General features: G+C 44.2%; 1 protein-coding gene across 3 annotated transcripts in view; it reads right to left on the reverse strand.

Moving 5' to 3' along the window:
- The window catches only part of LOC144595246 (bifunctional heparan sulfate N-deacetylase/N-sulfotransferase 4-like), a 717,307-nt gene that overhangs the window by 560,328 nt on the left and 141,324 nt on the right, over positions 1-15,655 (reverse strand). Inside the window, exon 1 of one of the 3 annotated variants that reach the window (XM_078402516.1) lies at positions 10,736-11,002. The exons of the other annotated variants lie outside the window; for them this stretch is intronic. The gene's annotated coding sequence lies outside the window, so the exon portion shown is untranslated. Of the gene's footprint in view, positions 1-10,735; positions 11,003-15,655 lie in introns of those variants that run through there. 3 annotated transcript variants of the gene reach the window in all.

Here is a 15,655-nt window from a genome sequence, read left to right on the forward strand (position 1 = left end):
GCACAGAAGCAACGATCTCGAGAGCTAAGAGCTTGTTCTTCTGGCCTGGAATGTCTGACTATATTCGTCAAAAAGTAGAGTCCTGTGCGGTGTGCAACAGCCTGGCGCCGCACCAGCAGAAACAGCCGCTCCTTCCACACCCGGTTCCTGACCTCCTGTGGTCCATCGTGGCAACTGACATTTTTGAGTGGAATGGGAAGCGGTACTTAGTCATAGTCGACTCGTACTCCGGGTGGTTCGAGATCGATCTGCTCCCGAGCCTCACCTCCGCGGCAGTGATCCAGAAGCTTGCACGCCATTTCTCCGTCCACGGGGCTCCTCATCGCCTACTCTCCGACAACGGCAGCCAATTCTCCAGCCTCCAATTCAAAGAATTTGCTGCACGCTGGGACTTTTGCCACATCACTAGTAGCCCCGAGTACCCTCAGTCTAATGGGCTGGCGGAGCGTGCCGTCCGGAGTGCCAAGCAGGTAATGGAACGTTCCCGCAGAGCGGGATCAGACGTTTTCCTCGACTTACTAAACCTGCGGAACATCTCCCGCTGGGACTTTTGCCACATTATCTGGGCCGGCGCGTAGTGGAACCGGTGAGCACGGCGAATGGCCTCACTGCCCGCCAGGTTGAGGAGAATAGCAGCACGAGTAGCTGGAGGTGCAGCATTATGTGCTGCCTGAATATAGATCCTGAAATCCTCCTCGAAGATGCGCCAGCGTTCAGCGAGGTCGCCATCGAATACGAGTGGGTCAGGCTTGCGAAACGCTCCAGCCATAGTGAGACAGTAAATCAAAACAAACTAAGCAAAAAAAACAAAACTGAAGTAGTGGGTCGAGAAACTTCTGACACCATGTTGTGTATTCATGCCAATACACAAGTGTTGCAACTCATAGTTTTATTTGTACTTAAGCGGAGGTAACAATAAGTGTTATCATCTTCACAGTTTGGTCGCGGTCTTCCGGGAAGGCAGCGACCGGCAGCGTACATAGTCAAGGTGGGAGTGAAGATCCGAACTGGATCGTGTGTGGAATGTGCAGCATGCATAGTGAATGTGATGCTATATATATATAGTGAAGGTGAACTAGCATGCACAATCTACACTAAACATCCATGTTTCCCCCTCCAATGGGAGTTGTGCGAGACCCTCTGTCACTGCTCCCCCTCTGTCATTCCCTCTGCTCTTCATTCCTCCTTCTCCCCACTCCCATCAGATAGAAGACATAGAAGCTAATTTTGCCAGTCTCCCAACATTACAACCTTCAAAACCAAAGCTTGCAAAGTACACTTTTCTCCACAAGCATAGTGCAATGCACTGCGTGTTAGGAGGGCACTCCCTCACCGGTAAACAACATGGTAATAAAGTCTCATTAAAGTCCCCCTTTGTTCTTCCCCCCCTCCCCTCCATTATCCATTGTGCTTTCCCCTCCCTCATGGCAGTCCCCACATGCCAGGTCCTCCTTCGTTCCTTCCCCCGGCAGCGGCGTCCTCACTTCCACATGGTCCGTCCTTGTCCGTCAGTTGGCTCCCCCATCGGCCGCTGTCAGGTCCTCTCCGGCCGCCTCTCCATTAACGCTGCCAGGTCCTCTCCGGCCGCCTCTGTGACACTGACCTAGGCCCCAGCTGCGGGCCACGCAGACCCAGCAGCCGTTGGCTGCGGGCCTCATCGACCCATGAGGCTCCACCTCCGACCCACGAGGCCTGGGCTCCAGCCCACGAGGCTCCAGCCCACGAGGCTCCGGCCCCGGCTTCTCAGTGGCCCTCCGGAAGGCGTCAGAGCTTTAGTATCTGTGGACAGTCTTTGCTACTGACTGTCCAAACAGGACTAACCCAAATCAGCACTCTTGATCTGCTTAAAGAGTATCAGACCAGGCTCATGCCTGGCCAGTTCAAAACTCCTATATTATTATATATTAAAATTTATTAAGCAGACTCATGGTCCATTAGAATACACATACAGTACACAGTATATACATATAAAATTAAATTAAATTAGAAAAGGCAACAATACCAATGTTTCCACATAGGTGACAGGTATCTCACGGCACTGAAACCAGGATTTACCAGCAGCACAATGATGGAATTCTGAGAACCATTCAATCGGCATATAAATTTAAACATGAGATTCCTCAGCAGGGCATGAAACGTATTGACTCCTGCACTACAAAACAGTTCACTTGCACTGCACCACCTTGGCTTTCTAAGCAATATGCGCATGCAGTCATTATAGGCAACCTTAAGTTTATGGATGCTTGACTTATTAAACTTTATCCACAAAGGAGCAGTGTAAAGAGGAGTACAGTATGCTCTAAACAGGTTTATCTTGACATTTCCTGAGCACCAGTGGAATTTCCTAACCAACATGTTAGCTTGTGCATACAACATGCGGCGCTGTCTATACATGTCCTCATCATCAGACATTTGATCTGTGATGACATGTCCCAGATACTTAGCTTTACAGCAGACAGATAGAACCTGCCCTGACAGGTAAAATGATGGGAAGACTAGATCTTTGTCCCCTTTTACTTCACAAATCATGACAACGCTCTTTTTAGCATTGTATTTCACGTCAAATTGGACACCATACTCAGAGCATGTATTCAACATCTGCTGAAACCCAGCACCGCTAGGAGAAAAAACAGCCAGATCATCGGCATACATAAGATGGTTTACCAGGGTGTTACCAATCATACATCCTGTTTTACAGCCTCTAAGCTGGTCAAATAAATCATTCATGTACACATTAAAGAGAGCTGGTGAAAGTAGCCCCCCCCTGGCGAACCCCATTACCAACACCAAATGGTACAGAGACTGACTGCATTACCCCATCTGACCTGCATGCTCTGGTTGGCGTACCAATATGCCAGGACCCTAATTATACTGTTAGGCACTCCTCTTTGACTCAGTTTTTGGAACAGCTTATGATGGTTGACTCGATCAAAAGTTTTAGAGGCATCAATAAAACCAATTAACACAGAGGAATTCTGCCTTCTATACATTTCAACCATTTCCTTCAGGGCATAGATACATAAATCAGTACCATGCTTAGCCTTGAAGCCAAACTGGTTGTCTGTAGTACCCAAATAAAAACACTATAGTCCCTCCTGAAGCAGGCATGCTGTGAAGTCATCCTCCATATCACCAAAACAATGTCCACAGATCAGAACAAATATATTTCCACCTCATCGAATGTTGCTGGTTCAAAGAGGTCAGACATGATGATGGGAGAGAACCGATTCCGAAGAATGGAGAATCAGAGGCATTACAATGAAAGTTTAGAGTGACATTTATGTATGTCCCTCTAACACAGGCTTAGAGCCAGTGAGACACCAAGCCAAAAGCATAGACAACCTTACATAACATCTAGACAGGCACTTAAATCACACAGGCATAAATGTTGATGCTTCATATCACGTCGGGGTCACCAATATGGCGAGTCTGGAGGCTCGTTCTTTGTTAAGGAAGTTTATTGCGACAGCAACATTCGATTACAAAGTATAACGAACGAGAATACAGACAACCATTAATACTAACTGTTCACTTATCATCATATCATATATATACAGCCGGAAACAGGCCTTTTTGGCCCTCCAAGTCCGTGCCGCCCAGCGATCCCCGTACATTAACACTATCCTACACCCACTAGGGACAATTTTTACATTTACCCAGCCAATTAACCTACATACCTGTACGTCTTTGGAGTGTGGGAGGAAACCGAAGATCTCGGAGAAAACCCACGCAGGTCACGGGGAGAACGTACAAACTCCTTACAGTGCAGCACCTGTAGTCAGGATCGAACCTGAGTCTCCAGCGCTGCATTCGCTGTAAAGCAGCAACTCTACCGCTGCGCTACCGTGCCGCACTTCGAAGAAGTCTCCTAACTGACTGGTTTTGGGCACCAAAACCACACGTGACGACGCTGTCCAATCAGCGGGCTCAACTCCCTGGACCAATCCCTACGGTCGCACTCACACGTGACCTTGCTGGCCAATCCGAGGGTTCGACTCCCAGGACCGATCTCTATGGTCGCTACAATGCCAAGTTTTAGAAGATAAAATTAATTTGGATGGGTGTCCACTGGTTGTTGCAAATGTGGTGGGTTGAAAAGCCAGTTTCTACCCTGTATGACTTTGACGCACCCCAAACACAACCCACACATGCACTGCCTTCTTATTTGGAACATTACAGTAAAGGAACTGGCCCTTCAGGTCACCATGTCTGTGCTGATCACAGCATTAATCTAAATTAATCCCATCTGTCCAGACATGGTGTATAATCACTCCATTCCTGTCTGATCATGTGTCGGTCTAGATGTCTATTAAATGTAGATAATGTACCTACTTATATTTCTCCTGTGGCAAAGAAAAAAACGCACAAATCTCCTTTAAAACCATTCCCCCTCCCATCTTAAACCTAAATCCTCTCGTGTTTGACATTTGCACCCTGGGGAAAAGACCCAGGCTATCTATTAATACCATACTTCTATCACATTACACACTCAGCAACATATTACACAGTGTCTATTTTGTTACACGTTCAAAAATCTTGCTCATGCGCAGATCAACTGACAACACACTTTTGATTTCTGAAGAAAAGTCAGGCTGCAGAAAATGGAGGTGGCAATTATTCATAAAAATAATGCCAAACTAGCATGAAGGGCATCACTGCACTGTGCAGTCCCCAATTGAAAGCTAATCTCCACAGATGCTCACATAAGGTGGATGGAACACACACGTTGGGAGACAACACTGGGCTCATCGGTTTGAAAGATGACATTTAATAGGAAAGAAGCATCATCTTTAGCATAATAAAATCTTTAGCATAGCACAGAAGCATTGTTGGACACAATTTGACATCTTGCTACTGAGGAAGGTAATAGGTGGTCAGCCTTCACCTTGAATCTGTCCTATGGTCCTCAATTCCCCTACTCTTGGCAAGAGACTCTGTGCATCTACCCGAACTATTCCTCTCATCATTTTGTACACCTCTATAAGATCACCCCTCATCCTCCTGTACTCCAAGGAATAGAGACCCAGCCTACTCAACCTCTCCCTAGAACTCACACCCTCTAGTCCTGGCAAAATCCTCATAAATCTTCTCTGAATCATTTCAAGCTTGACAATATCTTTCCTATAATATGATGCCCAGAACTGAACACAATATTCTAAATGTCTTAAACCAACGTCTTATACAACTGCAACATGACCTCCCAACTTCTATGACTGATGAAAGCCAATGTTCCAAAAGCCTTTGTGACCACCTTCTCTACCTGCGACTTGATCTTCAAGGAACCATGCACCTGCACTCTGAGATCCCTCTGCTCCACAACACTCCCCAGAGGCCTACCATTCACTGTGTAGGTCTTGCCCTTGTTCGACATCCCAAAATGCAACACCTCACACTTCTCTGTACTAAATTCCAATTCCTTTGAAATGCAAAAGTTTGTTAGTTTTTTTCTCTATGGTTGGAGATGGTCATTAACTCACTTGTTCAGTAGGGATATTATTGCCATTTTTCAACCCATTTCTGGGCATTATGGAAATCCCTCCCCCACCCTAGTTCTCTGACTATTTTGACTATCCTCCCGATTAATTTTACTCTTAGAATGCCTCGTTGTCACCTTCTCCTCAGCCATCAATGAACCATTGTACATTTTCTTGATCGTCGTCTGCTTTGATCTCTCTTTTCCACACCCTACATTCTCTTTGTACACTTCCATATCTCTTGTTACCCTCTCCCCTGACTATCAGACTGAAAAGGGGTCTCAACCCAAAATGTCACCCATTCTTTCTCTCAAGAAGTGCTGCCTATCCCGCTGAGTTACTCTAGCATTTTGTGTCTATCCAAAATATCACCTGTCTTTTTCCTACCACGGATGTTGTCTGACCCTGTTGAGTTCCTCTCGCAGTTTGCTTTTTGCTCAAGGTTTCAGAATCTGCAGGGTGAATTAATGCATTTGGGGTAATCTACCTGGAATTTGGTAAAGGTTTTTAAGCAAATTCCAACATGAAAATGTGGGCTACACACCAAAAGCCTGGGAAATCCAGGGGAGAATGGAAAATTCAATCATCAGCAGGAAGGAAAGGATAATGGTTGACAAGTCATTTTTACAACTTGAAGGTTGCTACCAGTTGGCTTCAACAGCATGTAATACTCTATTTTTGGCAAAATATATCTTGCTAAAATATATTAATGATCTAAACCAACATATGGTGGAATGCGTGTTGCAGGTGTGCAAATATTAGCAATGTGGGTAATAGTGAGAAGGAAATTTGTAGGCAGACATAGATAGTTTGGTTAGTTGAGTACACAATGGCAATTGGAATTTAATCAAGAAAATGCTCTGAGGTGATTCATTTGAGAGGTCCAACAAGGGAACATATAATAAGCAGACGATACAGAGTGGTGTGGAGGAATCAAAGGACCTTGAGGTGAATATCCAAAGGACTTGAGAGATAGCAAGACAGCCCATCGGACAAGCTGTATTGTCTTTACTAGCTGAGGCAGAAGATAAAAGAGCAGGGAGATTGCTGGAACTCTCTGCAACATTAACTAGGCAGCAGCTTAAGTACTGTATTCAGTTCTGGTCACTGCATTGCAAGCAAGCTTTGATTATGCTGGAAAGGTTGCAGAGGATTTTTAAGAATCCTGCCAGGACTGGAATACTTTTGCTATGAGTAAAGATCAAAGAGACTAGGGTTGCTTTCTTTGCAATAAAAGAGTGCAAGGGAAAGTTAACTGAGGTGTATGAAGTTTGAGGACTAGATAAAATAAATTAAAATGTATTGTTTTTCTTAGCCAAGGGGTCCGAAATGATAGGAAGAAACTTTTATTAATCAGTAGATGGATTTGCAAAGAGGTGAGGAAAAATATTTTTACTTAGAGCTTGGCAGGATTCAAGAACTCCAATCCAAAGGCCAAAATCCCCAACACAATTAAGTTGTAGATCTGTAGTCAGATTAATACAGTACAGGAACAGGCCCTTCACCCCTACTCATCCATGCTGTCAAAGATGCCATTATATGCTGTCCCCATTTTCCTGCATTTAGCCTATATCCTTCTAAATGTTTTATATCCACACACCTGTCCAAATATATTTTAAATGTTACCATTTTATTTGCCTCTAGTACTTCTTCCGGAAGCCTGCTCCACATACTTGCTACCCTGCGTGAAAATCTGCCCCCCATGTCACCATATCACTTTTTCCTTTTTAACTTCAACATATGCTCTCTAGTTTTAGACTCCCCTATCCTCTGAAAAAGACTGACTTTCTACCATGTCCATGCCCCTCATGGTTTTATAAACATCTGCAATGTCTAATATGCTTCTGGAAAATGATTCCAGCCTATCCAATCTCTCCTTATAACTCAACCCCTCCAGTCCAGGCAACATCTTTGTGAATCTCCAGATGCACCCTCTTCAGATTAATTACATACTTCCTATAGTGTGGTGATCAGAACTGCACACAATATTCCAAAACTAATATTTCATACAACTGTAACATGATGTCCCAATTCTTTTGCTCAAAGCCACAGCCATTGAAGGTAATCATGCCACATGCCTTCTTCATCTGGCTATCCATGTAACCACTATTAGGAAACGATATACTGGTACCCTTGAGTCTGTCTACATTCCCCAGGGCCCTACCACTCACTGTGTGTGCCCTGCCCTGCTTTAACTTTTCAGAGTGAATTACTTCACACTTGTCCAAGCAAAATTCCTTCCGCCATACCTTTGCCCACTTTTGATCAATGTCCCAATGAAGCACATGCAACCATATTTCACTGTCGACAATTCCAACAATTTGGGAGTCATCTGCAAACTTATTAATGATGTCACTTAAATTCTTATTCAAATCCTAATGAACAGGACAAACAACAGGCACTGATTCCTATAGCACACCACTGGTCGCCACTCTGGAAAAACCAACCTTCCACCACCACCCTCTGACTCCTTCCACCAAGCCAATTTCTATTAGAATAACTAGCAGACCCAAACCCCTAAGCGTTCTAACTTCCCAGCCCAATCTATGAACTTTGTTAAAAGCCTTTCTATTCTCCTGCCCCCATCAATTCTCTTGGTCACAGTCTTCAAAAAAACAACCAAATTACTAAATGAAGGACTGTGGTGTGCAGGCTGGAGATCCGGGGATTAGTTCAGAAAACTCTTTTCCGTTGGCCTTTGTTTTGCTCTGGGACCAAGATGATTGATATCTCCAACAACCACAAACATTTACCTTTGGCAATGTAGCATTTTCCCTGTGATTCCCTTTCACTTCAGTTTTCCCAAATCCATGTCCCCCACACTCATCCGCCTTTGGAAATCAGGACATTTTGCTCAACTCCACAGTTTGGAGTTGTGCAAAAAAAAACAACTGAACAATGGTGAGTAGGTGCTGCTTGACACCACTTTCTGGTGTCAACACCACCTTCCATTACTTTACTGATCATTGGAAATAGACTGATTAACAGTTAGTCAGGCTAAATTTGTGAATGAGATATACCCAAGCCATTTCTCATTGTGCTGGATAGATATCAATGTTGCACCTATACTGGAACAGTCTGCCTCGATGCATGGCTAATTCTCAGGCCAAGGTTTCTGCACTACAGTGAGGATATTATTGTTTCCCCATAACCTACACTCAGAACATCCAATTTCCAATCATCTCCGAGTGTCATATGTAGTGATTTAAATTGGCAGAATTCGCAGGGAAGAAGCAACAGTTTTTAAAGCATCTATAGGATGCACTGCAACAACTTACCAAGTATCCTTAGACAGCGCCTTCCAAACCCACAACCTCCATCAGCTGGAAGAACCAGGACAGCAAAAACATGGGAATGCCACCTGGAAGTTGCCCTCCAAGCCGTGTACCATTCCAACTTGTTAATATATCACCATTTCTTCGCATTCACTGGGTTAAAAGCCTAGAACATACTCTCCCCAAAAGCATTGAAGATATACCCACACCTCAAGGACTGCAGCGATTCAAGGCAAATGCTCACTCGCACTTTCTCAGAGGCATTTTTCGATGGGTAATTAAATGGTGGCTCAGGCAACAAAGCCCACATCCTTTCAATTCATATTTTTAAATGGATCATCCACATCTAGCTTTCCAGTTCGTGTCAACCCCGATCCATCTTCTCCCACTGTAGGTCCAACAAAGGGTTGAATAAAAGAGACTGTGCTTTTAAAAATCGATATAAAAATATCCCTATGCCTGGTGAAAAAAATCAGCAACAGATATAATTTAATGACTTTATTTTAGTGGCGATTCCTAGCACTCTTGCCCATTATAAAATTACTAGTGAGTTTGGATGAATAATTTGTACGTTTTTTCTATCAGCTGGTTCACCAATTACGTTTTTGATAAATGTTCAGCTTGTGTGCCACCAGCAGGCACTTGTATATTGAATCTCTGTGGTATAACGTTAACAAATATATTAATATTTTTGCATGGAATTCATTACAATTGCTGAAAGGAAATCTATTTGTTTTATTTATTAGTTTCATGATTTTAACATTAAGCAGCATTTGATAAAAGAAAAAAAGTGGCAACAAATTTGTTACTCACATCAAACACCACAATTTCATTCCACTTATACAAGTGTTAAGCTTTAATGAGAAATACGTCAAAATTAATGCTTATGCATAATAATAATAATAATAGCCAAAACTGGATCGCAGTTAGTTGCAGCATCCATTTGCTGAAGTGGAAACATCTTCTTTAGCAAAAATAAAACTTAATAATACCAGTTGGACAAATGTATTGTATGGCTAAGTTTTAATGTTTTTGTTATTATAGCAACTAGGTGATTTTTTTTTAAAGACGCAATTTCAATAACCTTCAATTAATGGAACATTCTCAAAAAGGAGTTCATAGCAGCTGGTCACTGGTTCCTAACTGAAGCGCAGAAAGGGGAAAAAAAGGCAGTAAAAGTAAATGGCTTGCGTTATTTATAGGAGAGAAAGGCAGTTGAAAGCAGAAGAGAATGGATGAAATCATTAAAGGTCTGAAACAGTGGTTAGATGTGATTAGGAACCATGACCAAAAGACTTATTGAAACTGCTGAAGATCAGTTCTACATTGTTGCCGATTCACTGGTTCCAGTCTCAGGCTGTTCACGTTATGATCCACAAGTACAAAAAAATGCCCGGAAGACAGAGGAGTGTTATTTCTACGCGGGCTGTACACTCATACTTTCTTGTTCAACTCGTACTGCTTTGAGTTTCTACTCATTCATCTTATGGGTGCAATTGAAACTGAAATTACACCCGGCAATAAACAATGTAATGTCAGGCTCCACTCTCTGTTTCAATAACACTGCAAAATCCTTTCCTATTTGCATCCTCTTACCGTTTCATCCCAAGGCAATCTCAGACATTCGCCCTCCTTTCAAAACACCTGTCCTCTTCTAACTAAATACCTATGCTCCGTTTTGCACTCCCAGGGGTTGTAACTCGAACGATGAGGCAGCGCCCAGACAGTGAAGGTTTTAATATCAGTTTGCAACAATAACCAGGTCAGTCTCAATTAATGAAATGTTGAAACCGTAAACTGTAATCGGATCAAGCTACCACAGCAACAACAACAAAAAACAAGTACTGCCCGTGGTAAAGACATTTTTAATTAATACAGAAAAACGTGTTTATCTGGCTGAAATACCGCACATGACTCTCAGCAACAAAGTTTTTTATCCGAATTGTTGATCGGAGGAGAAATCTATCGCGGCAAATTAGCACTTACATCATCTGATGCCCCCATAATTCAGACTAACGAAGCCTTGTGATGTTTCCGCTTGCTGCAGCTCGGTGTAACACCAGCTGGGCTGGTGGCGAAACAGACTTGACTGTGAAATGAGAGACGTTGTTTTACTTGGTACATCCTTCATCGCTGACAAGTCCCACGCTGCCAAGCCTCCTACTCCCAGGCACAGCTGAGCGATGCGATGCGAGCGAGCGAGGCAACCGAGACAAAACCCGCCCGTGCAACATTCACGTGACCCCCAGCCCAGCTCAGCCCGTCTGCTCGCCGGAGCAGCCTGGCTTTACTTACACTCGCAGTCGTTTGCAACCAACGCTTTTTCTCTTTGCAAGTTTTCCTGCTGATTGATTAAGTCCGCGGATACCGACCGTTTCGCACTTTCCCTGGGTTGTTGTAGGATATAGGTGTTGCATTGCCCCCCTTTCCGAAGGTTGGTGGATTTATGCAAGAGGCTGGATTGCCTGCCCATTAAATGCGCACAATTGCAGCTTTATTTTTGCTCGATCTCACCTCCTCGGTCAACCAAATGAAACGCTGGAGGATTCTCGAGGGACGCTTTCAGGACAAAAGTTAAGCACGAAAGTCCCCGCTGGAAGTTCCCTCGTTGCACAACCAACTAGCAATTTAAAAAACCCAGTAAAACATTCCGATCAGGGAGAGAGGGTGTAAGTAAAGCTGAGGGAGTGGGGGGGGGGGGGGGGCTGGAAAAGGGAAGTTATTGAAAAGACCAAGGGTGTCTTGGACAGAGGTCGGGAGGGATTGTACTAGGGTGTCGAGGGACGTGGAATTGAATTCAGTGGGATAGGAGCAGGTGGAAACAATGGGTCTGCCAGCAAGAAGGATCTCGACCCGAAACGTCACCCATTCCTTCTGTCCAGAGATCCTGCCTGTCCCGCTGAGTTACTCCATCATTTTCTGTCTATTCTGATCAGGGAATTTGTTGATCACAGGCTGGAGATGTTACAGGTTAATCTCATTGCCCTGGGGTTAGTCCCCATTTGCCAAGGTAGCACTCACTTGAAGTGGTGTGTGACCTATGGAATAGGTTGTGCCTGTGGCTGAATTCCTTGCAACCCGCCAACATAAGTTGAAAGTGAATTGCAGTGGCTTCTTGTGCACTTATTTTTTTCTGGAATTTTGGCTCAATTTAACTTATAATAATAATATATTCCTTTATTCGTCCCACACCGGGGAAATTTACAACAGCGGGGAAATTATGTCAAAGTCAGTCCAAAATGGCATTAAAAAACAGCATTTATTTTAGTTTGCTATTGTCACATGTGCTGAGGTACAGTGAAAAGCTTTTGCTTGCGTACTATCCAGTTTAGGTATGCATTTTTTACAAACATGTACTTGGTGCCTGATGGGAGAGGGTAGCAGAGGGAGAAGGGTAAGACTGATCCTTGATTATGCTTGTGGTCTTATAAAGGCAATGTGAAGTGTAGATGAAACCAAAGGAAGAGAGGTTGATGTGTGTGATGGTGTGGGCTACGTCCACAACTCACTGCAATTTCTTGCTGTCTTCGAAAGAGCTGTTCCCAAACCAGGCTGTGATGCATCTCGATAAAATGCTTTCCACAGCGTATCAGTGGAAGTTGGTGGGGGTTGTTAGGGACATGCCAACAAGCGTTCTAAGGAAGTAGAGACGTTAGTGTGCTTTCTTGGCCATTGCTTCGGTGTGGCTGGTCCAGGACATTGCTGGTGATATTTATTCCCAACAACTAGGCTTAACTATGTCCATTTCTACTTCAGCGCCATCAATGTACAGTGCATTCAGACCCCTTCACTTTTTCCATGTTTTGTTACGTTACAGTCTTATTTTAAAATGGATTCAATTCTTTTTTTTTATCATCAATCTACACACAATACCCCATAATAAAAAAGCAAAAACAGGTGTTTAGAAATTTTTGCAAAGTAATTACAAAGAAATAACTGAAATATCACATTTACATAAGTACTCAGAGTCTTTACTCAGTACTTTGTTCAGGCACCTTTGGCAGCGATTACAGCCTCAAATCTTCTTGGGTCTGAAGCGAATGGTATGTTGGCATTCATAGCAAGAGGATTTGAGTTTAGGAGCAGGGAGGTTCTGCTGCAGTTGTACAGGGCCTTGGTGAGACCGCACCTGGAGTATTGTGTGCAGTTTTGGTCTCCTAACCTGAGGAAAGACGTTCTTGCCTTAGAGGGAGTACAGAGAAGGTTCACCAGATTGATCCCTGGGATGGCGGGACTTACATATGAGGAAAGACTAGATAGACTGGGCTTGTACTCGCTGGAATTTAGAAGACTGAGGGGGGATCTTATAGAAACATATAAAATTCTTAAGGGGTTGGAGAGGCTAGATGCGGGAAGATTGTTCCCGATGTTGGGGGAGTCCAGAACCAGGGGTCACAGCTTAAGGATAAGGGGGAAGTCTTTTAGGACCGAGATGAGAAAAACATTTCTTCACACAGAGAGTGGTGAGTCTGTGGAATTCTCTGCCACAGAAGGTAGTTGAGGCCAGTTCATTGGCTATATTTAAGAGGGAGTTAGATGTGGCCCTTTTTGCTAAAGGGATCAGGGGGTATGGAGAGAAGGCAGGTACAGGCTACTGAGCTGAATGATCAGCCATGATCATATTGAATGGTGTTGCAGGCTCGAAGGGCTGAATGGCCTACTCCTGCACCTATTTTCTATGTTTCTATGTTTCTACAAGCTTGGCACACCTGTATTTGGGTATTTCTCCCAATCTTCTCTGCAGATCCTTTCAAGTTCTCTCAGGTTGGATGGGGAGCGTCGATGCACAGCTAGTTTCAGGTCCCTCCAGAGATGTTCAATAGGGTTCAAGTCTGGGCTCTGGCTGTGCCACTCAAGGACATTCACAGACTTGTCACAAAACCACTCCTGCATTGTCTCAGCTGTGTGCTCAGGGTCGTTGTCCTGTTGGAAGGAGAACCTCCGGCCCAGTCTGAGGTCTCTCTGTACTTTGCTCCGTTCATCTTTCCCTCAATCCTGACTAGTCTCCCAGTTCCTGCCGCTGAAAAACATCCCCACAGCATGATGCACCACACCACTATGTTCACCGTAGATATGGTATTGGCCAGGTGATGAGCGGTGCCGCTTGGCATTCAGGCCAAAGAGTTCAATCTTGGTTTCATCAGATCAGAGACTCTTATTTCTCATGGTATGAGAGTCCTTTAGGTGCCTTTTGGCAAACTCCAAGCAGGGTGTCATGTGCCTTTTACTGAGTAGTGGCTACCGTCTGGCCACTCTACCATAAAGGTCTGATTGGTGGAGTGCTGCAGATTTAGTTGTCCGGGAATATATGGTGTCCGTTATTTTCAATAGAAAAATAGAAAGGTGCAGGAGTAGGCCATTTGCTCCTTTGAGCCAGTACCGCCATCCAATATTATCATGGCTGATCATCTAAAATCAGTAACCCGTTCCTGCTTTTTCCCCATATCCCTAGATTCCTTTAGCCCCACAAGCTAAATGTAACTCCCTCTGAAATCATCCAGCGATTGGCCTCCACGCCTACTGTGGGAGAGAATTCCACAGATTCCAACTCTCTGGGTGAATTTATTTTACCCCATCTCAGTCCTAAATGGCCGACCCCTTATCCTTAGCTATTTTCTATTATAACTGTTGCTTGGGCCGATGGAAGCAGCAGAAGGATCCGGACTGGAAACAACGCGAGCTTGGGGTGGCGTGGATAGCCAGTGCTGTCAAAGACAGGGGAGGCCCTCGGTGTGAGTAGCTGGTGCTGTAAGCAGCGGATGAGGCAGCACGAGCCTGGGATGGCGTGGACAGTGGGTACTGTATTGGCTGGGGAGAAGGCGCAAGCCGGAGTTGCCATGGGCAGCCGCCATCATAAATGGCGGGGGCGGGAGCATGAGCCAGAGGTAATGCGGGGAAACAGTGCTCTCAGTGACAGGTGAACAAGCAGCAGGTGCTGTAAGCAGCTGGGGAAGGGGTGCAAACCAGGGGTGACGCAGGCAGCCGTCCGTAGATCAGATGGTTATAAATAAATAAATAAATAACAGGGGGTCTGTTAAAACGAGGGTTTACTGTACTTTGTTTATACAAAAAAAAATTCAAGTCCTTGGCAGAACTTTCACCTGAACTATTCAGCTGTGACATCCGATAGAAGTATATAAAAATTATGAGAACCATAGATATGGTAGACATGCCCTTTTTCCCAGGGTTCAAATTTTCACCGTCGCAAGGGGAGTATAGAAACATAGAAAATAGGTGCAGGAGTAGGCCATTTGGCCCTTTGAGCCAGCACCGCCATTCAATATGATCATAGCTGATCATCTAAAATCAGTACCCCGTTCCAGCTTTTCCCTCGTATCCATTGATTCCTTTAGCCCAAAGAGCTAAATCTAACTCTCTCTTGAAAACATCCAGTGAATTAGCCTCCACTGCCTTCTGTGGCAGATTCACAACTCTGGGTGAAAACGTTTTTCTTCATCTCAGTCCTAAATGGCCTACTCCATATTCTTTAAAAACAATCATCTTAAGGTGAGAGAGGCAAAGTTTAAAGGAATTATGTAGAGCAATTTTTTTTTTCCGCAGGGAGTGTTGAGTGCCTGGAACTTGCTACCAGGGGTGATATTGGTGGAGGCAGACATGATAGTCACATTTAAGAGGCTTTCAGATTGGGACTTGCATAAAGGGATATGGATCATGTGCAGGCAGAGGAGATTAGTTTAACTTGGTATCATGTTCGTCAGAGACATTTTGGACTGAAGGGCCTATTCCTGTGATTTACTGTTTGATTTTCTGTATGTTTTAAGTGGCCATAACTGGTCTCATGAAATGGAAGATGTAGATAACCATATTAGATCACCTCACTTATTATGCATGCTGCACATTCCACATGTGATCCATTCCGGATCTTTGTCCCTACCTAGGCTATGT

Source organism: Rhinoraja longicauda, chromosome 1 (assembly GCF_053455715.1).
Source record: "Rhinoraja longicauda isolate Sanriku21f chromosome 1, sRhiLon1.1, whole genome shotgun sequence".
Lineage (NCBI taxonomy): Eukaryota > Metazoa > Chordata > Chondrichthyes > Rajiformes > Arhynchobatidae > Rhinoraja > Rhinoraja longicauda.